This window comes from Microcebus murinus, chromosome 5 (genome assembly GCF_040939455.1).
Source record: "Microcebus murinus isolate Inina chromosome 5, M.murinus_Inina_mat1.0, whole genome shotgun sequence".
NCBI classification, from domain to species: Eukaryota; Metazoa; Chordata; class Mammalia; order Primates; family Cheirogaleidae; genus Microcebus; species Microcebus murinus.
This window is the reverse complement of record NC_134108.1, coordinates 75,267,417-75,295,272: the sequence shown is the minus strand read 5'-3', so window position 1 is coordinate 75,295,272 and position 27,856 is coordinate 75,267,417. Positions and strand designations below refer to the sequence as shown.

Below are 27,856 nucleotides of genomic sequence, written 5' to 3'. Positions count from 1 at the left end.
TAGAATTTCTGTAGAAAATGAAAGTCAAACTTTTGGTTAGGATTAAGAGAGAGATGAGAGAGGAGGGGAGAATCTGAGTCATTTTTTATTAGGCCCCCTAAAACAAGGAATGTAGATGAATCTTCACTGTCAGCCTAAGAAGACATTATATGATTTGAGACCTAAGTAAAAGTATCTCTGTCTCTGAAAAATGTCATCTTTATCTACTAAAAGCTTTTAAGTGGCTTTATTGAGTTATTATATAGTCACACATACTTAAATGTAGAATTTGGTAAGTTTTTATCTACTCAGTTTTGTCTGAATTTCTTTACACAGTCTTATACCACAAAATACAAAAAGTGAAAGTATTCGGGATAATTTATTCTGCTATGGTTCAGGTTTTGGCCAGATGACATTGAATCTTCTCATACTTTAATAAGAAAAGAGGTCTAGAAAAGAAAAGTCACAGGTTACTTTCAAGGGGAAAGGAGGTGCAACTAAGATATGAATAAGAAGATTGGGGCCACTTCTCTAATTTTATGGTTTAACCTGTTTATTATCATCTGTAAACAAAAGGGTTGTTTTATATAGTTATGATTAATGGAAGCACAGCCATTGTTTAAAATGTTTTGTATATAAAGATAACATATTAAGTGTGAGTTTGGAATAAATATCTAATTGAACATAAGTAAGGTTTACTATTTTTAATCAAAGGCCTAGCAACTTCAAATTTATGGCATTCTATGGCTGAGTAAATATAAAATAAATAGAAATAGGCTATCATTTAAATTGATTTTATTTCTCAGAGCTTTTGCCTGAAATTCAAAAGGGGTCATTATACTTCTTTGTAAATCTGTTGTTTTCCCCACTCCTTATGTTTGTGGTCAGCAGCAACTTTGTTTAACCCTCTACACTCTCAAGGAAAACTGTGGTAGACATTTTTGTCTGGGAAACAGAAGAATTGATCTTTTGCTACATGTCCCAGTGATTGCTATTTGAAAGATGATGCCTATTTCCTAGCTATCACAAATCAATGAATTTAGGCTTATCTAAGAAAAGGAAATCAGTTGGATGAATTGGGATGCAGGGGAGCAAGATGATAGACATATACCTCAGGATATAAAAGGGGCAAATGTCAAAATAACTAAGAAAGAAAAAAAAAAAAACCCTTCATTCATGAGAAACAGCTTGTTTTCTTTCCATGTGTATTCAATTTTATTTCTGTGGGTCTTAATTAAAACCAAGAAAAATCTGATAAAGCTGATCTCACTACATGACTATAATAATTTCAGATACTAGAAATTGTAGGAAACATAACAATAATATCTATTCTGTCCCTGGCTTTGTAAATAATTGAAGCAGGACAGCCTCAGAAAGGTCTCTTAATTTCCTTCACCAATAGTTTTACTTTGTGTTGTGGAAGTGAGTTATTCTGAAATATAGGATCAGTTTTTGTCCAAAGTAAGAAGCTTCTTTTTTTAAAAATTTTATCCACTTTTATGAATATTTCTTATGTTTTATTACAAGCAGTTTTTCATGGGAAAGACCATTAGGTTGAACAAAATGCTGAGAATTAAATGTTGCCAGTCTGATCTTTGTATTTTTTTCAGATAAAATCAAATCGAATCAGAACATTTAACACTATTACATGCTACATTTAAAACAAGATTTTGTGTGTGTGTGTGTGTGTGTGTGTGTATTTATAAATATATATATGCTTAGTTTTGATTTTATGCCAGGAGATGTATTCCCTAGAAAATAATACTGAAAATTCTTTCTGTAGCAAACTAATCTTAAATAATTCAATTAAAAGAAATCAAGTTGGACAGGGTTACAGAGAACTCCAGTGTAGAATTCTTCTTCAGATTATTTCTGCTAAGTGACATGGAATTAGCAGTGGTCTTTAGCCTATTTTTGCTTTGGTTTGTTGTTTTTTTTTTTAAATAGTGATGCATGAATCCTTGCCAGACCCATTGAATCTCTGGGTATCTGAAGTTTTTAAATCTTTTGCAGGGGATTCTAATGCTCAGTGTAGATGGAGAACCACTGTGCTAGAAAGGCAACAGATTTCAAAATACACACCTCTTAGTAACCGAAAAGACAAGTTTTTGTGTTCTTTTTTCTTTTTTTTTTTTTTTTTATGATTTGGTGTGGGCATTATTGAAGTTTTTAGATGCTAGAATGAGCACTAATCTCTCAATATGATGTTTTTGTGTCCTCTAGTTTAAGCTGTTACTGAGGAGATGCTGTGAGCTGAGCAGCCATCACGTGCTGGCTGTTTTGGCAAATATTAAGTTGACATAACCTGACTCAGCAACCAGGAGAGACTTTCTGCTCAGGGACAAATGCTATTTAAAAACAGATTAATGTATCCCTCTGATGCATTTCAAATCTATGAACATGAGGCTTCATTCTCCTCAAATTAATTAAATACCAAGGGAATTGATTCTGAAGAAATACTGTAAGAGTATACTGAAATAGGTGTAAGAGTGTCAATTAAAGCTGACACAGAAACAATTCAATCAGAGGGGTTATTAAGAAACTCTTTTCAAATTTGCAGTTTGGTAACTAACAGCAAACAACTGGATGCTGAGCATTGTTAAATGTAAATGTCAAATTAAATTGACATGCCATAGGTTGGTTTTTCAGAATACCGTATTTGCTGGAATAATTTCTCCCTTTGTATTCTGTGGTAAATGGAAAAAAGCTATAACTAACAATTTGGTCCTGTTCAGTTACCGTCCTAGGCAACATATATTGATCCTTCTATTTCTCTCTCTCACTTTCAAAAGAGTAACTTGCCCAGAGTTCCCAAGAAATTTGTTGTAGAAGCACGAAACCACAAAGCATACTCAAGGATTGAGGCTCATTAAAAGCTGTCCATAGCCCATACCCCTTCCTCCCATCCCACTTACCTTTATGACATAAGACTGGTGCTAAAATTTCTCCATCAGGTAAACATTTGAGCTAAGATGGTATAGAATTCAGGAAATTGCTAGGGATTTGGATTAGGAAATGAGTTTTTCACTTCCTAGAAAGTCACATGTCCTCTCTGAGACTGCATTTTGTCATTTGAAAATGGATTAAAGGATGACAAAATGATGTTTGTGGAGGTAGTTGGAAATTTGTGAAACTTTATGAAAATACTACTATTTTATTGTTAAATGCAGCTCTCTCTGGAGTGAAAAATGACAGAAGCCACATTCATCATTAAAATCCTTCTGAAGGTTTATATCAAAGTAATTCCAAAGTATATATCACTGCTTGGGAATAGGCCTAATTTGGTATCTAGAGGGATCATACTTTCCATATTTGCAATAAACTCTTGGGAATAGAGAAAGACATAGGAAGAAGAGCAAGAGGGAAGAGCATTGAGTGAGGGAAATGGTAAGATACAGACTAGACATTTCTCATATTTCACTGTCTTCCCTTCATGTCTATCTGACTGTACTACATGATTCCATAAAAGAATTACTGAGAATCAAAAAGTAAAAACAAGACATGTAAGAGATTGTGTATGCATGTGCCACTGGGCATTTGCTAATTTATTTTTGTGTGAATGTGGGAAAAATTATTGGCATTGAATTTGGGAATAGGGCAGGTGAGTAGGGCTTTAAATTTACTTCTCTTTATAAGGAAGCTTTTGATCCAAGGGTAAGACTAACCTAGCAAATACAGCTTGGAGGAAATGGTTCAGGAAAAAGGGTGGAAAGAAGCATCGAGATAGCAGGAAATTGAGCAAGGAGCTGCCATTTTCCCTAGTGCAGTTGGATATAAATAATCATCAGCTTTGTTGGTTTGACCAGAATCCCTAATCTTCACTGGATATTAGAATTACCTTGATAGCTCCTATCACATTTACAATATTACAATCTTGGACGGTACCTATGGCATATTTAGTTTCGAGTGAATGCCACAGAAACATTGGAAACACAACCAGTATTTAATCTTGTTTTTGCCTTTGACAGTTGCTGACTTAGTATGCCTAAATGTCTCTTCAGATATCCACTATTTCTGTTTAAAAGAAGAAAAATATGAGAAAAAAAGTTATGGCATGAGAATCATTTGATTTAACTATTTCTATATTCTTTACAAAAAAAATATACCTGCGAGGGAAAATTCACTAAAGGGAAAAAAAAAGTGGATGAAGAAGTTTCTATTAGGAATATATAAATTAACCAAATTTTAAGTGACTGTGGAAGTGACAGCTGACACTGAGTAAGTTCATGAATGATTAATTATTAACAGACTCTCATTAAGAGAAAATTGAAAACTTAGTAACTTTAAATGTAGAATATACAGAGTAATGTATATTGAATAAATTATTAGTAACTTTCTTAAAAGAACCCAAGTATGTTGGATTCTATGTTAGTAAAATGTTTCTTTGTTAATAAAAACTAAACATTGTTATAAGTAGAGGTACTATATAATGATTTGTAAGCATTCCAATTTTAAAATTAAAACATAGTACGTGTATGTCAAATAGTATTGATTCTATACACATTTTTCTGGGGGTCCTAGAAAATGTAATAAGAAAAAGAAATAAGCAATAAGGTATAGAAGGAAAGAAGTAAAACTGTTATATTTTTAGTTAATGTGATGAATGTATATAGTAAATCCCAAAGAACCTACAAATGATTAAAAATAACAGAACTTTACAAAGTGTTACATGCAAAAGCATTATTTAAATTCAAATCTTTTTATACCAGTAATGACCAGTTAGAAAATTGTATAGGAAAAAACTCCATTGACAATAGCAACAAAAAAATATAAGAATAAGTCTAAAGAGGGTAAGAACATTAACAAAGGAATTGAAATAATTAACTACTATTTCATAGTGATAAATATAGAAAAAAAAATTATGAGAGTAGCCCTGCCTGCATAGGGAGCTGTTGGGAGACACATCCATCTGTGCTGCTGGGGCAAGCTTGACAACCTTAGACCCAGAGACGATCCTGAAATGGCTCTGTGTCTTTGCTTCAACTCTCCTCAACTGTGGTTTGAGAACAGTTCTGCTCACCCAGGGACCTGGAGGGAAACACAAGGCAGACATGTTCTCAAGTCTTCGGCTATAATCTGAAGCCTGTACTGCCTACCAGAGAAACAGCCAGTGACCCCATTGGACTGCAATCACAGAGGCAATTTCATCAGCCCAGGGATCTAACCTGAGGACGCCTTTATTGACAGAAATCAGTTTGAAAAGACTGGAAAAGGTGTTTGCTCCTTCAAATGCACAGACACCAATGTAAGGCAATGCAGATAATGAAGAGTCATGTAAACATGGCACCAACAAGGAAATTAATAAAGCTATAATAGGCCATCCCAAACAAATGGAGCTCTACGAATTGCCTGAAAAATATTTCAAAATAATAAGCTCAATAAAATGCAAGAAATTACAGATAGACAACTACTTGAATTAGGAAAACAATTCATGAACATAATTAGAAGTTAAATGAAGAAATAGAAGCCATAAAAAAGAACCAAACAAATCCTCTGCATCAAATTTTTCAGTTCTCTCATTGTATCTTTCAATGGCTGTCTCAATCATACAGAAAAAGAATTAGAAAACTCAAAGACAGGTCATTTAAAATAAGCAAATTAGAGGACGTAAAAAGAAAAGAATTAAAAAGCTTGAAAGTATAAGGGATCTATGGGACACCATCAGCTTACAGATACATGAATTATGGGGGTGCCAGAAGGAGAAGAGAGAAAGGGGAAAAAATATTATTTAAAGAAATACTGAAAACCTCCCAAATCATGAGAGGGATATAGAAATCCAGTTCATTAAGCTCAAACAACTCCAAGCAAGATCAAGCCAAATAAAATTATTCTGAGACATTATAATCAAATTGTCAAAAGTGAAGGAAAAAGATGATCTTTCTTTTTCTTGGATTTATTTAACTTGTTAAATAAAAATTGTATATATTTATCATACATAACATGATATTTTAAAATATGTATACATTGTGGAATAGCTAAACAAGCTAATTGAGATATGCATTACCTCACAAACTTAATTGTCTTTTTGTAGTGAGAGCACATTAATCTCTAGCAATGTTCAAGAACACAATACATTGTTATTCCATATATTCATGTAGTATAACCATTTTGTACAATAGATCCCTTGAACTTATTCTTCCTATCTAACTGAAAATGTGACCAACCTTTGACCAACATCTCCTCCCCCCACCCTGTCCCTTTGCCAACCCTGTTCCTGATAACCACCACCGTATTCTTTACTTCTGTGAGTTCAACTCTTTTTCAGATTCCAGATATAAGTGAGGTTATGAGGCATTTCTCTTTCTCTGCTGGGCTTACTTCACTTAACATAATTTCCTACAAGTTTTTTCAGAGGTGGTGATGCTGGATTTCATGACCTAAGTAGAAGCTGGAAAAAGATTTTAAAACCTAGTGGTGATTAATTTTTATAACTTTTGTGAGCTCAGCAATAAGTCTAAGTTAGGTACTTAATTTATAATTTGATATTGAGGATGTTTTTCAAAAATGTTAAAAGGCTTAAAACATTGATTCAAAACAGAATCACAAGTCATTGTAAAATAATAGTAATTCATTTAACCAAGAATGATAATTAAAGGACTTCAAAGGCAATACAGAAAATTACATAGAAGTAAAAACCTTAACATTTTTAAAGCTCAGTTTTCCTAAGTAATCAAAACTTAATAAAGACAACATAGGAATTATCTTGATAAAAGAGGAAATCTTTGTTTCTTAGGCCAGTTATCAAAAGGTAAAAGAAAAACCTTCTGTATTGCGATTGCTTCTCCTTATGGGAAACCCATGTAGACAACCTGGAAGTCACACCTGATGAAAAGGGTACTTGAGTTAATCAGACACAAGGAAAGTGTGTCCAGGGTCATGAATGAATATTATATTATAAAGGAAACAAGAAACTAGAAAACTAATACCTTGACCGGGGGAATACATGACTCTTAGTAAAAGTGTAAGAAGTTTTTTGACCATATTGAACAATTCAGACATATCAAGAAGCTAAGAATATACCAAGTTATACTGGGAGAAAAATATTGATATTGATTTTTAGTCCTTTAAGATAAACATTTCAATGTCAGGCCATAACAGACTTAGAACCAGAGGGGATAAAAGTTATAGGAGCCGACAAAAACCATTAAAGAAGAGAGTTATCATCTCAGGCTTCTCAAGGGGAGAAAAAGCTGAAAGCAGCAAGACACAGCAAATGTTGAACTTCTGAGATATTAATGTAAACCTGAGAAGTTCCGAAAGAAGATGATAGAATTAACAGAACTTTTTGCACTTTTATTAAAAGCGTAACAATACTTTGAGAAAACCTTGTTTTAACCCTAAATTTTTTCCCTTTTAATTATAGCCATCTTGATCACATACAAAATTCCTTTATAAATTCTCTCTCACGAACCTTATCACAACTTAAACCATCTATGGATGCTTGAACTTTCTGTTCTGTCCTAAATTTTCCCTCTCGTAAATTACCAGTTATTTTAGGACAAAAATCTACCTTGAAAGCTTCTTTTATTTATGCCATATTATTCTCTTTTTAACCTTATTAAAAAAATATATCTTCATATCCATAACTTTATTCACACCTTTCTTTCCTACTTACTGGTTCCTTTCTATCTTCTTTCATAAATAACCTATAAATTACCTCCAAATTAGACAAAATTCTTCTTTTTCTCAATAATATATTTTATGCCTCTTTTGTAATTCTTCTTATTAAAAACACATCTTATTCTTTGGCACACTTAATGTGTAGAATCATTTATGTTGGCTATAATACTTATTCTTAGTAACCTTAAATTTTAATGAAAACTTAAGAAGCAGGAAATTGTGAATTATCTGTCATATATCAGTATTTTATAGATGAGAACTATTTTATAAATTTTAGAAAACATGTTTTCTTATAACATATTTTTTTTGTTAATTGGAAATAACTCAGACATTTAATAAGTATCTATTATTTAATTTAACACAACTTGAATATTACAAATCACATGAGAAATTCACCTATAAGTATTAAGTCCATTTTTAGTCAATGTATTCATTTTTAGCAGTTTATCTAGATTACTTATGAAAACTGAGATATTAGACAAAGTCATCACTTTATTTCCATTAACCATTTTTATAGCCTGTGAATACTAGCTATTCATCTAAGTATGAACCTTAAGGTTAAATATATGGGTATTTTGCTCATAACCCAGAAGATTCAGCTGTTTTCAGTAAACTGACAATATTAAATTAGTCTTATCAAAAAAGTCACACAAAGATTATTCTGCTTTTGGCTGGTTTATAGTTTCATGAAAGCTATGTACCTTAAAACCCTGCACTTTAAAACATGTAGCAGAAGCAAACCATAAAATTGACCAGTAAATCCAGGCAAAATTATATGCTGGCAATTTTTGAAGACATTTTAAATTTTATCAACAATTTTAAAGCTAGCTTTATTAAAGATTACTGAAATCACATGAATTTGAAAAGCATTTAGACATTTAACATATGAGCATGTCTTTATAAGCCAATTTGTTACCGTGCACACACGACATATGTGTACATACATGTAAATAAATGACTTATTAATTTACTAACTCAACATATTTATTGAACATCTGTGCCAGGCAGTGAACTACATGCTGGTGAAAAAAACATGTAAAACAACTATGGCGCATTATAAGTATAAATAGTGGAGAATACAGGGTTGGGATTTATTTAGTTTGTTTAAGGAGGTTGTTGTGACTTTTACAATAGTAGTTCAATGAAGTTGTTTGGATAGAAACATACTGGAGTAGTTTTGAGTAATGCATGCAGTCATTCTATTTTCAAACAGATGGGTTGTGATTTCTTTCTATGCGAATGTCATAAAAACCCTACTGATTATTAATGACTCATAGATAGGGGTTGTCTTATATTCAGTTTTTAGAATTATTTCACTTCTGTTCACTTAGTTGATTCTCAACTCTGAACGGTTGGCAGCAAAACTATCATCCCTATTTTATAATTAATGATACTAGAATTCATAGAGGCTAGGGAATTTTTGTAGAGGAACAGAGTCTGGTAGAAGGTAGAATGAGTCTGTGAAACTAGTCTTCACATATCCTCCACTCGTCTTTCCATCAAGTCAGGCTGATCTAAGTGATTAATATTAGGGAAGGTTTAAATATCTTTATTAAATTTAAATAATCATAACATTGCATGTGGAGTTATCAGATGAGATATAATATTTGAGACATGTTTATGCTAAAAGATTATTCATTGTTTATCTGAAATTCAAATTAATTGTGTTTCCTGTATTTTAATTTGCTAAGCATGGCAGCTTGAGTTGTATAGCTCAATGAGATTTTTAGTTTTCTTTATAGTCTGTGCTGGGGGAAAAAATTCTCCTAATAGCATGTGCAGTTGGCAACACTAGAAATATAAGACCTGCCAAATATAACACCTATGTTGATGGGAATAATGAAATGAATTTAAGTAAGCCAAATCAATGCATTATGAGCAAGTCTGGCTTGTATATGTTGCCTACCATAAGATGTGGAATCTCATTAATGTCTACCCAATCTTCCCAGGTGAGAAGATACATGACAAGATAGTTTTAATGAGTGTAGAGTTGTTCTTGGCAGATGGTCTAGCATTTTCTGGTGCCAAACAGCAAAAATCTATAGTTAACACTTGAATGGATTTCCAAATCTTCCTCCAGGCCACCTGTTGGGGACTCCGGATGCCTGGATCCAACCTCAGAATTGTAAACGTTCTGGAAAAAAGGAATAGGAGCAATTTGTCCCAATTTCCCATGATTCGACACAGATCCCTAAGCCAGCTGTTGCCCAGAGAAGGCAACTTTAACAGTATGATCATATAAATAAAACTGTTTAGGAGCTCTGCAAGAAGTGATGAGGCATCTGCCTGGTGCTAGAGAATACAAGGTAAAAGCAATTTAATCAACAGATTTCACAAGCATTTGTTTGAACATCAGTGTTAATCTTAAACTTACACTAAATCCCTAAGGCTGTGTTTTTATAATGTGAAAAGTAATTAAAACTCAGATTTTGGGGGGCTTTTTAGTATTTGGCTAGAGTCTTGCTATTAAAAGGAGAATATATGTTATACTCATCCTGAATTCTTAATAATTAAAGGTAAATAAATAGGTCACAACATATAGAAGAAAGTATTCACAAATAAAATGTGTTTTTTTTCAGGTTTATAAGGAGCAGTATCCATCCTTGTTTATATTTTGTATTTTGAATGTTGTAAATTATCCTTGTCATATTGTAAGTATCTGGGGTCTATCTTCAGATTAAGGCATTTGAATATATCTTCTTGATTAGATCTCCTGCTGTGAGCAGGAGGAGAAGGAAAAAATCTCTCTATTAAAATCAGAATTGCTTATATTGAGCTTGATTGCATAATTGGATATTTAAGAGTATTTGATTAAAACTCAGTTGTACTCTAATTTTCTTTTAACAATTGATTAAAGCTGTGTAAATAGATATCAAAGACATCATTCTATTGTTTACAGTTGCACCTCCAGTATTGGAAAACAAATTTTTTTAAGGGAGCACATGTATTTGATAGTTTGGCATGTAGTAGACAACTGGGGCTGTAGTATCAGACTGGCAAGTGGTCTGGGTTGGAGTCCTGGCTTACGCATTTATTTGGTATATGACCTTGGGAAAGTCCTTCACCTCTCTGAACCAGTTATTGGTAGTTGATTTTGAGTATTGCAAATTAAATCATACTTCTCTGGTCAAAAATTACATTAAAAGATGTTTTTTTTCTTTCTGCCATTTCTTTTTATAACCACAGTTGGTATTAAATTTTTCACTCATGGTTCTGACAGAGAACTGTCTTTATTTGATTATGTCTGTTTATTCTTAAAATACTAGTTGAACCTACTTATATATAATATTTTAATGTGCATCAAAATGATCATTTTTAATAATGATCGTTTTGAGTAGATTAAAAAGTGGGACTAGAAACTCTCCTTCCTTTGGGATTTTTAAATATGGGAAGAATTTTCATAAGACTTTCAGTTTAGGTTGTTGAAACCCACTATCCAAAAACCACCAGAATATGCCTCCAATTGAAGTTAGGTGTCTGGAGCTTGTTGAAGATCAACCCACAGGAAACTTAGGAACATCTCAGCAAGTAGAAGTTGAGAGGAGCTTTTGATGTAGGGTTTAGGCTTGTGCTGCATGACTCTAAAGAGAGATTAGGAAGTGGGAACTGGCTGTAGATTTAGTTATTGTCAGGAAGCAAGGGGCAGTTTAACAAATGAATACTTCAGTAATCTTTGTTCAAGAGTCTGGAGGAAAAAAGCAAGGCCCCAAATTAATTGTTAAGAATCATGCAAAAGGAAGAATTGTTAGTCATTTGTGCAGCTGTGCTATGGCTTGGCTACATCCTATTAGAATCTTGTTTACATTCTGTTAGGAACATCATGGTGTGATTGGCAGCTGGGTTTATTTTCAGTTTCTCAAAGTGTACTCTTGCCTATATATATATATATTTATCATAAGGATTGTGTCCTAGGCCCACTGTACTAAATAGTGGGAGTTAATTTATTTTCTTTAAGTCTTTTGTGACTATTGCTTAGGCCTGAATGGCCTCTTGGTGTTACTTTTATTTTATTTTTTTACTATTTAACAAACTTCCAACATATCCATTAGCCCCCACAGGACAGGCTGCAGAGTGTGGTATACTATCTCCAAAGTTGAACTGCCCTCTCTACCTCCAACCAAGGCAATCAGATAGGCTTTATTTTGAAGGTTGTTTGCTAAACACTATGAGGAGCCAGAAGATAAGAGTAACAAACTTAGGCAAATTTTAACTAAAATTCTAGATCCATCTCTTACAAAAGGATAATATCTACAGCCATGATTTGTCAACATTAATGACATTCTTCAAATGTTGATCTGTTCTATTGTCTTCTGGTCAGCAAAGAGCATTGTGTTAAATCATAACTCAGTGAAAGCATTTCTGAAGACAAACCAACTAATAGAGGTAAAATATATTAAAAATATATAAAAATAATGATCTAAGGTAATATTTGACTGAAATTAGAAGTATCAGCAGAATGATTAGTTGACTTGGTTTTTTTGGTTTTTGCTCTTGTTAAATATTATTTATCTCAGCTTTCTTTTCATAAGATGTTGAATGATACTTAATTCACTTGCTTGTTTACCACTTATTTACCACATACTAGGTATCTGACTTTGCTCAGTATGAGAACTTAGAGGTTAAGAAAAATCTGTTCAGTGGTGAGGAGATAGCTGTGCAGACGAATCAGTGCCATGGAGTTTGAGAAGTGCTTTAATGAGGTAATTTGCTGGAATGTCAGGGAAACTAGTACCTGGCACTGTTGTGTTGAAGTTTTAGAGATTATTACACACTCTGGTAAATATTAATATCTGAGGTGCTCATGTAATGCAGTACTAGCTGAGGCTCACACACTTTGGCCATCTGGTGACTAAGCAGAAAAACTGACATCAGTTATGAAAATTAAGAACAAGAGTTGACTCTTTAGATCTCCTCCCCCAGAAAAATCATCTTACCTTTGTAGGGTAGGTAAGGGTCACATGAGTACTTATGGGGCAGAGCCAATTTTTTTCTTAAAAAAGAATGTAGAGTCTTTTCTTAGAGCATTATCAGAATAGGCACCTATATATCCATAAAAGCTCTTATATAGTTAGTCCCTATTGAACATTTAATTTTCAGAAAATCTCTATTCTTATGAACCCTCCAGGAGGAAAGCACTATAAAATGTACCTCTGGGTCCTAAGTCAGCTGTCTTTTTCAGAAGTACTTGCCTATGATCTGTTTGTATTCTAGATAGTGTCTACTGAAATTATAATTTAAATTTTGCATACTTAATCTAATTTTCTTTGTAATATACTAACAACTGGCTTTTCATTGTTTTTTTTTTTTTTTTTTTTTTTTCATTCCAAAGCCCATTGGGATATTTATTATCCAAGTATCTCCAAGAAGAAATGAGGAAATCACAAATAATGTGTTCTTATTATCTTGATAATTTTGACAAATCTTACTACAATAATTCTTATTACAATCTTTTGAGAAAGATGTTATCTCATTTTTCTATATGATGAAACTGAATTTCAGTGAAATTAAATAATTTGCTCATAATCCCACAACCAGTAAATCACATGTTTACTAGTTTGTATTTAAACCTAGGTTGGCCTATCTTTAAACTCCCATTTTTGATAGTATATCAAATATTGGCATTTTTTCCAGTCACTTGAGAAAATAACCCCAACCCTCGTGTCTGGCAAAAAATGATTCATTTTGGTCTTATTTGTATTTACATATGCTGGCATTCCCTTTTTTTTTTTTTTTTTTTTTTTTTTTTTTTAATTTTAGAATAGTCTTTTTTTTTTTTTTGGCATATTATGGGGGTACAGATTTTAACGTTTCAATAAATGCCCATTTCCCCCTCCCCCCAAAAGTCTGAGTCTCCATCATGACCATCCCCCAGATGGTGCACATCTCACTCATTATGTATGTATATACCCGCCCCCCTCCCCCCTCCCACCTCCCCAATACCCTATTACTATAGCACCTATGTGTCCACTTAGGTGCTACTCAGTTAATACCAGTTTGCTGGAGAATATATCTGGTGCTTGTTTTTCCATTCTTGGGATACTTCACTTAGTAGTATGGGTTCCAGCTCTAACCAGGAAAATATAAGATGTGCTATATCACCGTTGTTTCTGAGACCTGAATAGTACTCCATGGTATACATATACCACATTTTATTAATCCATTCTTGGATTGATGGGCACTTGGGCTGTTTCCACAGCCTTGCAATTATGAATTGTGCTGCTATAAACATTCGAGTGCAGGTGTCTTTTTTGTAGAGTGTCACTGGATCATTTGGGTAGATGCCCAGCAATGGGATTGCTGGATCAAATGGTAGATTCAGTTGTATCGCTTTAAGGTATCTCCATATTGCTTTCCACAGAGGTTGAACTAGTTTGCAGTCCCACCAGCAGTGTAGGAGTGTTCCTCTCTCTCCGCAACCACGCCAGCATTTATTGTTTGGAGATTTTTTGATAAAGGCCATTCTCACTGGGGTTAAGTGATATCTCATTGTGGTTTTGATTTGCATTTCCCTGATGATTAGAGATGCTGAGCATTTCTTCATATGTTTGTTGGCCATTCTTCTGTCTTCTTTAGAAAAATTTCTGTTCAAGTCTTTTGCCCACTTTTTAATGGGGTTATTGGATTTTTTCTTCCTAATTTTCGTGAGTTCTAAGTATATTGTAGTTATCAGTCCCTTATCGGATGCATAGGATGCAAAAATTTTCTCCCATTCTGTAGGTTGTCTGTTTACTTTCATGACTATTTCTTTGGCCGTGCAGAAGCTTTGTAGCTTGATCATGTCCCATTTATTTATTTTTGTTGCTGCTGTGATTGCCTTTGGGGACTTCTTCATAAACTCTTTGCCCAGGCCGATGTCTAGGAGAGTGTTTCCAACTTTTTCCTCTAGAGTTCTAATAGTTTCATATCTTAGGTTTAAGTCTGTTATCCAGCGTGAGTTGGTTTTTGTGAGAGGTGAAAGGTGTGGGTCCTGTTTTAGCCTTCTACAGGTGGCTATCCAGTTTTCCCAGCACCATTTATTGAAGAGAGATTCTTTTCCCCAGCGTATGTTTTTGTCTGCTTTGTCAAAGATGAGATGGCTATATGAGGATGGTTTTATATCAGGATTCTCACATCTGTTCCACTGGTCAATATTCCTGTTTTTGTGCCAATACCATATTGTTTTAATTACTACAGCTTTGTAGTATAGTTTGATATCTGGCATATTAATGCCTCCCATTTTGTTTTTGTTGCCTAGAATTGCTCTTGATATTCGGGGTCTTCTTTGGTTCCATACGAAGCGTAAAATTATTTTTTCTATATCTGTGAAGAATGCTGATGGGATTTTAATAGGTATTGCATTGAATCTGTAGATCAGTTTGGGTAGTATAGACATTTTGATGATATTGAGTCTGCCGATCCACGAGCATGGTATGGATTTCCATCTGTTTACATCCTCTGCTATTTCCTTCCTCAGTGTTTCATAGTTCTCCCTGTAGAGGTCTTTTACCTCTTTGGTTAAATATATTCCTAGGTACTTTAATTTCTTTGTTGCTATTGTGAAGGGAATTGAGTCTTTGATTTGGTTCTCAATTAGATTGTTGTCGGCGTATATGAATGCCTCTGATTTCTGTGTATTGATTTTGTATCCTGAGACTTTACTAAATTCATTGATCAGTTCCAGGAGTTTCTTGGTTGAATCCTTGGGGTTTTCTAGATACAATATCATATCATCAGCAAACAGTGAAAGTTTGATCTCTTCTGCCCCTATTTGGATACCTTTGATTCCCTTTTCCTGTCTGATTGCTGTAGCCAAGACTTCCAGCACTATGTTGAACAGAAGTGGAGATAGTGGGCAGCCTTGTCTGGTTCCAGCTCTAAGTGGGAATGATTTCAATTTTTCCCCATTCAGTATGATGTTGGCTATGGGTCTGTCATATATGGCTTGTATCATTTTTAGGTATGTCCCTTCTATGCCTATTTTCTTAAGTGTTCGTATCATGAAAGGGTGTTGAATTTTGTCAAAAGCTTTTTCTGCATCTATTGAAAGAATCATGTGGTCTTTGTTTTTGCTTCTGTTTATGTGGTGAATTGCATTTATAGATTTACGTATGTTGAACCATCCCTGCATCCCTGGGATGAAGCCCACTTGGTCGTGGTGGATTATTTTTTTGATAAGTGTCTGGATTCGGTTAGCTAAGATTTTGTTGAAAATTTTAGCATCTATATTCATTAGGGATATTGGTCTGTAGTTTTCTTTTTTTGTTGCATCCTTTCCTGGTTTTGGTATCAGAGTAATATTCGCTTCATAAAAGGTGTTGGGAGGTTTCCGTTCTTCTCGATGTTGTGGAATAGTTTCTGCAAGATAGGTACTAGTTCTTCTTTGTAAGTATGGTAAAATTCGGGTGTGAAGCCATCTGGACCGGGACTTTTCTTTTTAGGGAGATTTTTAATTGCTGTTTCTATTTCAGCTGTTGAGATTGGTCTGTTCAGGGAATCTATTTCTTCCTGGTTGAGCCTAGGGAGGCTGTGTGTTTCTAGAAATTTGTCCATTTCCTCCACATTTTCCAGTTTGTGTGCATAAAGATTTTTGTAGTATTCATAAATTGTATCTTGTATCTCTTTGGGATCAGTTGTGATATCTCCTTTTTTATTCCTGATGGAGCTTATTAGAGATTTCTCTTTTCTGCTTTTCGTTAGCTTAGCCAATGGTGTGTCAATTTTGTTTATTTTTTCAAAGAACCAACTTTTTGTTTTATTAATCTCCTGAATAGCTTTCCTGTTTTCAATTTCGTTTAGTTTCGATTTGATCTTGTTGATTTCACTTCTTCTGCTGGGTTTGGGGTTGGTCTGTTCTTCTTTTTCCAGCTCTTTGAGTCGTTTCATTAAATTGTCTATTTGTGATCTTCTTGTCTTTTGGTTATAGGCATTTATGGAGATAAACTTTCCTCTCAGAACAGCTTTAGCTGTGTCCCAGAGGAGTTGATAACTTGTCTCTCCATTGTTGTTTTCTTCATAGAATTTTTTTATTTCTGTCTTGATTTCTTCATTTACGAAGTAATCATTTAGTAGGAGGTTGTTTAATTTCCACGTTTTTGTGTAGAAATGTGAGTTTCTGTTAGGGTTGATTTCTAGTTTTATTCCACTGTGATCTGAGAAGGTACATGGTATGATTTCTATTTTTTTAAATTTCTTGAGATTTTCTTTGTGTCCTAGGATATGGTAAATCTTAGAGAATGTCCCGTGAGCTGATGAGAAGAACGTATATTCAGTGGATTTTGGGTAGAATGTTCTGTAGATGTCTGTCAGACCCAATTGTTCTAGAGTTTTGTTTAAGTCCATTATTTCTTTATTAATTTTCTGTTTGGAGGATCTGTCTCGTGCCGTCAGTGGGGTGTTGAAATCTCCGGCGATTATGGAGTTGCTATTAATCCATTTGCTTAGCTCCAGTAAGGTTTGCCTTATGAATCTGGGTGCACCTAAGTTGGGTGCATATATATTTAAAATTTTTATCTCTTCTTGTTGAAGTGTGCCCTTCACCATTATATAATGACCCTCTTTGTCTTTTACTACTTTTGTTGGTTTAAAAACTAAATCGTCTGAAATTAGAACTGCCACACCAGCCTTCTTTTGGCTTCTATTTGCTTGGAATATTGATCTCCACCCTTTGATTTTTAGTCTGTATGCATCCTTGCAGGTTAGATGTGTTTCCTGAAGACAGCATATACTTGGCCTGTGTTTTCTTATCCATTCAGCCAGCCTATGTCTCTTGAGTGGAGAGTTTAAGCCATTCACATTTATTGAGAGAACTGATAGGTAAGGTAGATTACTGATCATTCTGTTGGGTTGGATGTTGTTGCTATGATTTCTCTCTTGAGCCATTGTAATATCTGGCCTTTAATATCTTTGGGTTTTGGTTGTTTTTATATTCGTGGATTATTTTTATGATGTTCCGTGCATAACGCTGTTTTAAGTACTTCTTGTAGGGCTGGTCTTGTCTTGGTGAATTCTCTGAGCCTTTGCTTGTCTGAGAATGTTTTTATTTCTCCTTCATATACGAAGCTTAGTTTTGCAGGGAATAATATTCTAGGCTGGGCATTGTTTTGTTTCAAAAGAGTGAGAATGGGGCCCCAGTCTCTCCTTGCTTGTAAAGTCTCATTAGAGAAGTCTGATGTTATTCGAATTGGCTTTCCCTTGTATGTTACTTGCTTCTTTTGTCTTACAGCTCTTAGAAGGGCCTCTTTAGTTGATACTTTGGTTAGTCTGATGACTGCATGTCGTGACGTCTTCCTGTTTGCGTTGAATCTCCCAGGGGTCCTCTGAGCTTCTTGAACTTGTATATCAAGATTTTGAGCAAGGCCTGGGAAATTTTCCTCTATTATATCTTCAAACAGCTTGTCCAACCCTTGAGTGTTGTCTTCTTCCCCTTCTTTTAACCCTATGACCCTCACATTAGGTTTCTTCACATAATCCCACAGCTCTTGTAGACTTTGCTCTTTTCTCTTGTTTCTCTGCTCTATTTCTGTGACTGATTTATTTAATTGGAGGGTGTTATCTTCAAGCTCTGAGATTCTTTCTTCTGCTTCATCTACCCTGTTCTTGAGACTTTCCGCTGTATTTTGTAGTTCCTTGAATTGATTCTTCATTTCCAGGAGTTCGGTTACACTTTTCTTCAATGTGTCTATTTCTTTTCTCATATCCTGGAGATTTTTTGTGGTTTCTTGGTGCTGGTTGTTGAGTTGTTGTTGCAGCTGGGTGAGTGTTCTTATGTTCCACATACGAAATTCCTCTTCTGTCATATTGGTTGCCTGATTTTGGTCGGTGTCCGTTTCTAGGGGGCTGGTGCTCCTCTTTGGGGGTGTGTTTTCCGTTTGGTTCTTCATATTTCCTGAGTTCTTTCGCTGATTTCTTCCCATGTCGATCAGTTGTTGTTTCTTTCCTTAGGTTATTGTTTGGGTATTCACACACCTTGTTTAGTTTCTGAGGCGTTAGGTGGTGCCTGTGGGTGAAATTGGACCACTCCCTGTATATTGAGTCAGTGGGTGCCGTGGAAAGGCTGTGCAAGATGCTGTCCCTGTCAGTAGGTGGCGTTTGCTTGGAGGAACAGGCTATGGTGTGGATTTTGAGTCCTGTTATCAGCTCTCGTTCTGGGCGGAGCTGGATTGGGTAAGCCTGCCCTCAGGCCGTTAGCAGGGGTCAAAGTTCTGTTCTCTGCTGTCAGGGCGGGGCTGGAATGGTCCCGCTCACCCAGAATGTCTGGGTGTGGGGGTGGGGCTGTCTGAGACCCGCAGTCTGCAGCAGGCCTCGCTTCTTTCCACCCTCCCCAACTCCGCAGCTACTCCTGGGCCTCTGCCAGCAGGCCAGACCACAAGCTACCAGGCTTCCCCGGACTGTGATGCCGGAGGGGAGGTTCCCTGCACAGGAACGCCACCTGGGTTGGGCGCACGGCCTCCTCCTGGGAGGAGGGTTGCCCTCTAGGACGCCGATCCGCCCCTGGAGGCACACAGACCTCAGTAGGCTGTTCACGTATAACCCTTCTGTGCCCCGGGCAATGCTAGCCCTCGGTGCAGGGGATCTGGTCTGCAGGTCCGACCTCTGGGTCCCAGAGTTCAAACTGTATTCCCACCAGGGAGAGGATTTCCGGTCCTAATTCACCCACAGGGAGCCCAAGCTGGGTCTATGTCTCTCAGCCTCTGAGTCGGCACCGTTTTCCTGGGAACACGGTGCCAGCAGCACCTGGGAGGGCGGGCGGGGTCCCAAAAGGGAAGGTCCCGTTCCCTGGAGGTGCCTCCGGCTGGTGGCTGTATTGTCTCTCTGGGCAGCCACGGGTAGGGTCGGTGGAGGGGGGGAGGAGGCAATATGGCGCCTGCCGCGCGGCTCGGGTCTGTGCACAGGGAGGTGCCCGGAGGAAGTTGGGAACCTGGTGCCACGTCTGCTACAGGCTCACCGTTGGCAGGCGGCAGCAGTCTCTGGGCTGGTGTCCGCAGGTCTCTCCACCCGCTGGGGAGCCCACCAGCCCTCCCGAATGCAGGGGAGGGGAAACAGCAGATCCACCTACCCTTGCTGCTGGTCTCCGGGCTGCTCCGGTGGTCTCCTGTTTTTTTTTTAACCTACTCATTTATCTAAATATGTCATCAGTAAAAAGGAAGATCTTACATTAATTTAATCTGTAGTAGATAGGTTATATCCAGTTCTTTTTCAAAGTTGATCATTAATATAAACTAGAAAAGGACTAGGATTTAGTCCTGTTTTAAACCATTTGAAATTTTAGCTTTATTTTAAAATAAATTTTGAATATTTATTTTAATATTAGTTTCTTGGATTAATTCTTTTATTTTGTATTTTTTATTTCACACTATTAACAGGGTACAAATGTTTTTATTACATGGGTACACTGTATAATGTTGAAGTCAGGGCTTTTAGTGCACCTATCACCTATGTTTCTTGTACCCATAGGTAAGTTTTTTATACCTCACTTCCTTTCCATCCTCCCCTTTCTTAGTTTCCAATGTCCTTTATGTCTATGTCACTTTGTGTACCCATTGCTTAGCTCCCACTTATTAGTGAGAACATGTGGTATTTATTTTTCCATTCCTGAGATACATCACTTAAGATAATAGACTTCAGTTTAATCCAAGTTGCTGAAAAAGACTTTATTTCATTCCTTTTTATGACTGAGTAGTACTCTTTGGTGTGTGTGTGTGTGTGTGTGTGTTTGTACACACACACATTTTCTCCTCTCATGAATTGATGAGCACTTAGGTTGATTCCATATCTTTGCAATTGTGAATTATACTGCAATAAAAATTCGAGTGCAGGTGTCCTTTTTATAAAATGATTTCTTTTCCTTTGGGAAAGGAAATTCCCACCAAGTTTGGAATTGCTGGATCAAATGGTAGGTTTACTTTTAGTTCTTTGAGGAATCTCTATACTGTTATCCACAGAAGTTATACTAGTTTGCAGTCCTACCAACAGTGTATAAGTTTTCCATTTTCTCTGTATCCATACCAGTATCTGTTGTTTTTTGACTTTTTAATGTGATTCTGACACAGGTAAGGTGGTATCTCATTGTGGTTTTAATTTGCGTTTCCCTGATGATTAATGATGATATACATTTTTTCATATGTTTGTGAGCCATTGGCCTATCTTCTTTTGAAAAAAATTCTGTTCACACCTGTCCATTTTTTGATGGGGTTGTTTTTTAATTGCTGATTCATTTGAGTTCTTTGTAGATTCTGGATATTAGTAATTTGTTGTATGTATAATTTGCAAACATTTTCTTCTATCCTGTAGAGTATCTGTTTACTCTGTTGGTTATTTCCCTTGTTGTACAAGAGCTTTTAAATTTAATTAAGTCTCTTTTGTTGTTGTTCTCATATTTGCCTTTGGGGCCTTAGTCATAAATTCTTTGCACAAGCCTATGTATAGAAGAGTTTTTCCTACATTTTCTTCTAGAATTTTTATGGTTTCATGCCTTACATTTAAGTTTTTAATCCATCTCAATTTTTTTTTTTCTTTCTTTTTTTTGGAGACAGAGTCTTTCGCTGTGGCCCAGGCTAGGGTTCCATGGCATCAGATTAGCTCACAGCAACCTCAAACTCTTGGGCTTAAGCAATCTTCCTGCCTCAGCCTCCCAGAGTGCTAGGATTACAGATATGAGCCACCAGGCCTGGTCTTGGATTAACTTTTGTATATAATGAGAGATAGAGGTCTTGCTTCATTTTTCTTCAAATTAGCAGTCAAGCTGAGTATCAAATCAAGGAGTCAATACCATTTATAATAGCTACAAATAAAATAAAATACTTAGGAATATACTTTACCAAGGAAATTAAAGATCTCTACAAGGAGAACTATAAAACACTGATGAAAGAAATCATAAATGACACAAATGGAAAAGCATCCCTTGCTCATGGATTGGTATAAAACCAATGTTGTTAAATTTTAATACTGCCCAAAGTGATTTACAGATTCAAAGCAATTTCCATCCAAATACCAATGTCTTATTTGACAGACCTAGAAAAACTAATCCTAAGCTTCATTTGGAACCAAAAAAGAGCCCAGATAGCTGAAATAATCTTTAGCAAAAAAGAACAAATCCAGAGGCATCATGTTATCTGATTTCAAATTATACTACAAGACTATAGTAACAAAAACAGCATGTTACTGGTGTAAAAGTAATAGTATTTTTTACTGGTATGAAAGTAGAGACATAGACCAATGAAACAGAATAGAAAACCCAGAAATAAAACCACATAGCTGTGACCAACTGATCTCCAACACAGACAAAAACATACACTGGGGAGAGGATGCCCTATTCAATAAGTTGTGCTGGGATAATTAATTATTATATATTTTAATGTTATCACCTCAATTGTTATATAACCTCTGCATATGGAATCAAGAGAGATGATAAATCATTTAGCATGTGGAAGATACTTTTCTTCATTTTGGCTGTTTCCATGATGAGATGAAAGCCTGTGTATTAAACATAAGCAGAACAGTTATGTTTAAAACTAAACTGGTTCATTATAAAATTATTAGATTGAGATACCTAAAATGAATATGTGTCAAAAGGATAGTATCAACATTAAAGAGATTCTCAGCCGACGGAAATGTGACATTCAGTAAAGATATATGGTTATTCTACTCAAGGAGTAGATATTCATATTCCTGTTACTATTGGTGCTTAACAAAACACTCTAAAACTTTGTGGCTTGAAACAATCCCCAAACCACAGTGGTTTAGCACAATGCAAGGTTATTCCTTGCATCTGAATTCTAAGCAGGTGTTTGTAAGCAGCTTTACAAGTGTTCTTCAGGAATCTGGCCTTTTTTCTTGCTGTGGCTTCCTAATCCCTTAAGTCCTTGGAATTCCCTGATGCATTTTTTGCATCCAGCTGGAAGACAGGTGGAGAGAAGGTTTGGAGAAATACCTAGGAGTGTTTAATGAGCCAGGACTGGAAGGTGATGTGCACAACATCCTCATCTGTTGGCCAGTACTCAGTCACAGGCAAGAGATGCTGGTGACTGATTGGAGGAAAAGGAAAGGGATTTGGTGAGCAGGCAGTGTCTGCCACAGAATTCTTCAATTGTCTTTTTCAAATAAGCATGTATCCTGATGGACTAAAATATTCCAAAGACATAATTACTATTATATTCTTTTGTATTCATATAATAATATATAGAATTATGATGGTGCCTTGGAGTCTACACTGAACAACACAGTTAATACTTATTTTTTATTCTCCATAGTCTCATCCAGTCAAGTTTTTAAATTTGTGTGAAAAGGGACTATGATATGAAATATAGCCTGAAGTGGTAAGCAAATATAAAATATAGTCTTTGAGACGAAACATATTCAGATGATTGGAAGAATTTTATCAGGGCAAGTTGGAATTGAACATTAAACAATGAGTTATTCCAAATAATGACATTCACAATTATAATAAGTTTACAGATCAAAGTATCATTTAGGGAGTAAATTTTTTAAAGTTCTAGTGAAAGTCAAGTTATACTACTTATATTGACAATCCATCTTTGGCTCTTATTTGTTGTGAAGCTTTGATGTAGTGTTCTTGATAACAGAATCAAATTGGATTGGATTGGGATTGATACGGATCATATAATGCTGAAATGGTAAGTTTTAAGTTCAGAAATTAGCAAGAATAATTTAAATATCTACTTCTAATAATAATTTAAAATATCTATGCACATGCAGATAAATAAAATGACAAAGTTGGGTTGACAATGTATTAAAACATCTAGGTAATATAATCTTTTGGCTTAATTCAGCTGCTTACATATTTTTTAGAAGTTACATTATATTTACAGTTATGTGACTATAGAAGAGGGAATAACAACACATATTGCTGTGTATGGCTGAGCAAGAAAATATCAAACCGAAGCTACTGAGATGAAGACAGCAAGATTGCTTACAGAAATTTTAAGAATGAAAAGGCATAAGTTATCAGATGTTACTCTAGAATATATAGTAATCGAGGACAAAACAAAGCAACCTTTTGTAATTACAAAAAGAGAAAACTGCTTAGTCTAGAATGTCAATAAGAAAAGAAGCACTAACCCTTTTTTGTTAATAAAAATGTCTTGGTCATAAAATATTAGTTCCATACTTCAAGTGTTCAACAGAAGTGACATAAAAGGTATTATGGAGATGCCTTAAAAGGCTCTGTGCCAGTGCTGTATATAGTAAGGGCATGTTCGGAAATTAGTTTTGGCCTCTAGTGGACAATAAATCTGCCTCAGCTCAATAGAAATCAACCCACAGGTCAAAGGAAAGTGAAACCAGATGAGGTGAAACAAAATCCAATAAAGCCCCAGAAGTCAGAGAAAATCATCCCCAGGCATTTCCTCCCCAAGCTGTTCTTTTGATGGTTATCTTTGCACATCATGGAAGTCCCTGACTCCAAACTCTGACTTTGCTGTATCCTCGATACATAAAATAACTTAGTGACACTTCAGATAAGTAAACATCACTTTCTCTTCCTATAATCACTGTCATTTTTTGTTTTCTTGTTTGTAGAAGGACAAGGAGCCACATACAGGGAGTGCTGATTAAAAGATAGAGCTGAGTAGTATTCCATGGTATACATATACCACATTTTATTAATCCACTCATGAATTGATGGGCATTTGGGTTGTTTCCATAGCTTTGCAATTGTGAATTGTGCTGCTATAAACATTCGAGTGCAGGTGTCTTTTTCATAAAGTGACTTTTGATCTTTTGGGTCGGGAGGATGGAAGGGAGGAGGAGGGGATGGGTATATACAACCACAATGAGTAAGATGTGCAATGTTTGGGGGATGGACATGCTTGAAGCTCTTACTCGAGGGGTGAGGGGGACATGGGCAATATAAGTAACCTTAACACCCGTACCCCCATAATATGCTAAAATAAAAAATAAAATAAAATTAAAAAAAGATAGTTAGACTTGTGGAAATAGTTAGACCTTGAGCTAGCTCCAAATAAATTCCCACTTGCTACCTTTCTCCATAGGGTTTAAGTGAAACAATACTATGCCTACCAAAATTCTAGATTCATACTAAGGGCAAAATTTGTTAGAAATATCCAAAGGAATGCTCCCTTAAACTTCAAATCTGTTCTTGTCTCCTGTACGTGTCTTTTATGGTTTCCTACTTGATTTTACTCCTAGAGACGATTCCTATTTTTATTTTGTTGACTAAAACAATATCTCCTTACAGGAAAACCCATTGATGAACTACCAAACTTCTCATTGAATTGCCCTCTTTATACTGCTCCACACATTCCTGGGCTCAATTTCTATAATGTTCTCTTGCTTCTTTAAGAGTATGATGACTACATAATTAATTTTTTACCTCTTCATGGCAAAATATAACTTATATACAGAAATGTACTTTGTGTTACACACCACACACACCCACACCCCTCCACTGTCCCGGCCCGAGGGACCTTCTGTTACTCGCGGGGGCGAGGGGGACCGTGCCTGAAAGAGATGGGCGCGAGAGAAAGAAACGAGACCAAGCAAAGGGTTGGCAAGGTCTACTTTACTTGGATTTTTGGTAGGTTTTATATACAGAAAACAAGGAAGTAGAAACAGAAAAATAGAATGAGGGAATGATGAGGCTTTCCTGTGGGCTAATCAGCCCCAATCAGCATCCCAATGGCACCGGAAGCTCTTTGTGATGGATCACTCAACCCCAACCTGGCAGGGGGTTGGGAACAATTGCAAGTGGCATGCCCTGGAGCAAGCATGGCATGGAATGCATTCTTCTTGGAACTATAGCTGGGGGGCTGGGTGCTATTTTCGTCTTAGGCTATTTTCCGGGGCGAGGCCCATGCGTAGGACAAGTCGTTGGAATGTGAAGGGTCTTAGTCTCCAACACTCCACCACTGCCACATTTTAACAGATGGTTAGAAAATAAAGTACCTACACCAGGTTGAGAATTAAAACATGGCCAGCACACTTACCCTTCTCTCTCTTTCTGGAGACCAACCCTTTTCAAACTTCTAAAAAGCTACTACTTTTCTTTTTAAAAATAGTTATATAATGTATATATGTGTTCCTAAGGAACATAGTTCACCCTTTGTTTTTAAATGTTTTGTAAATTTAATTGTATCATAAATACTCTTTAGCAACTTGTTTTGCTTTACTCAATGTTAGATCTGTTAAGGTATATATCTGTTAAAATCCAGTCATATTATTGAGTAAAGCTATAATTCATCATATATGAATTGCTGGATGACCCTAGGGGGAGTATGTGTGTGTATGTGTATGTGTCAGGGGTGGGGTGTGTTTGTTTTTGTTTGTTTCTACTTTCCTAAATATCCATGCTTGCCAGTGTATTATCTGTAGGTCAATTCTATTCTTATATGTTATCCTTGGTGCAAATGAGCTACTGAAAATAGAGAAGATAGACACTCAGGACAGTATTTTTCCTGTCATATGGGATAGGTTCAGAGAAACTCCTGGAGAGCAGAACCTTGATAGGACTTACCCTTCTTGACAGTACTCTGCACCCTTTCTAAAGATATAGCCGTCTGTGAGGATAGAGACAGTAAAGTTTCCTGAGTGGCAAGGAGCATCCTTCAGCTCAGGATTATTTGGATTTCATTTCATATATCTATCCAGCCTGATAGGTATCCTGTCTGATACTGAGTCTTCATTGGTGAGATCTTTCTGTTTATAACTGCTGACCTGAGTGGTGGTGATTATTGATGATTAGTTGGGTTGTCTCTGAACCTTGTGCCCTCTTCATTCCCCATAAAATTGCACCTTGAATTAAGTTTTGCACGTGACACATACAAAACAATAATTTAGCCTCTATAGATACTAAAACCTATTAATTCATTATTCTTACTCTTATTACTCTCTATTTTTTATTTTTATTATATATTGACAAATTTATGTATTTATGAGGTACAAAGTGACGTTATGAATTTTTAATACATTGTCGGTTGGTTTTGCATTCTTGTTCTAGTATTTATTATACTTTTTAACTCTTTATTTTCTTCCCTAAATAGGATTGAATAATGCAGGCAGAATGACTTTCAGGGCTTAGGTATCATGTAACATGGGGAGAAAGATATCATATTTCCTGTGGCCTATCTTGTTTTGAAATCCAACATTCCCCAGTGCGTGTATCACTCTCACTCAGGCAATTTCTTAATTCTTTTTGCTTATTGTCCTTGTTTTTTTGACACCAGCTTGAGCTGTATTGCTCATGTACTGCAGAGATTTTAGCTAGTGTGTACAAACCTGCCTGTCAGAACATATAAAGTCATTGAACATGGTTTTTCAATGTGTTATTAAATTAGTGCTAGTTTTGAATTTTCTGTGTTTCTTGGTCTTATTTTTTAATTACTATCATTTACTGATCATCTAGTCTGGAAAATTTACACTACTTCATAGCCTATATTTTGGTAATTGCGTGTTTATTGCCTTAAGTTTTTATTTCACAACAAATGTTTAAAATGTATGTCTCTGGAAAAGTTTATTTTATATTGAATTTTCCATTAGGTCATATCTGAAAATAGAGAATCTTTCAAATTAGAAGCATTACTTTGCATATCTTTTCATAAGGTTAAAAAAATGTGTCCCATTAGAATTATAATACTATATGGGTTTCATTTATATCAGTCTATTGGTTTCTTAAATTTACATTTTGTTTATTTTTTTAAATTTTTGTACTGTTTTTTAAATTTTTTTACAATTTTTTGTTACATAGATATATTGCATATTGGTGAAGTCTGGACTTTTTAAAACAAAAGTATTAACATCAGTAGAAATTTAAAATTAATGTTCACTACCTTGTTTCGCTAGAAACTTAAAATTTTTTTTTCCTTCTCTTTGTAACTGTACACACATATTTCATAACCTATTTTTATTTTTATTTTTTTTTTTAGAGACAGAGTCTTGTTTTGTTGCCCAGGTTAGAGTGAGTGCCATGATGTCAGCCTAGCTCACAGCAACCTCAGACTCCTGGGCTCAAGCAATCCTTCTGCCTCAGCCTCCTGAGTAGCTGGGACTACAGGCATGCGCCACCATTCCCGGCTAATTTTTTCTATATATATTAGTTGGCCAATTAATTTCTTTCTATTTATAGTAGAGATGGGGTCTTTCTCTTGCTCAGGCTGGTTTCGAACTCCTGACCTCGAGCAATCCTCCCGCCTCGGCCTCCCAAGTGCTAGGATTACAGGCGTGAGCCACCACGCCCGGCCATAACCTATTTTTAAAAGCACTACTTGCTTTTTTTACACTATTATTTTTACATTTACTGTGTATT

General features: G+C 35.6%; 1 protein-coding gene across 1 annotated transcript in view; it reads left to right on the top strand.

The window, feature by feature from the left end:
* Positions 1–27,856, top strand: part of MEI4 (meiotic double-stranded break formation protein 4) — a 143,308-nt gene that overhangs the window by 49,306 nt on the left and 66,146 nt on the right. The gene's annotated exons all lie outside the window — the stretch shown is intronic.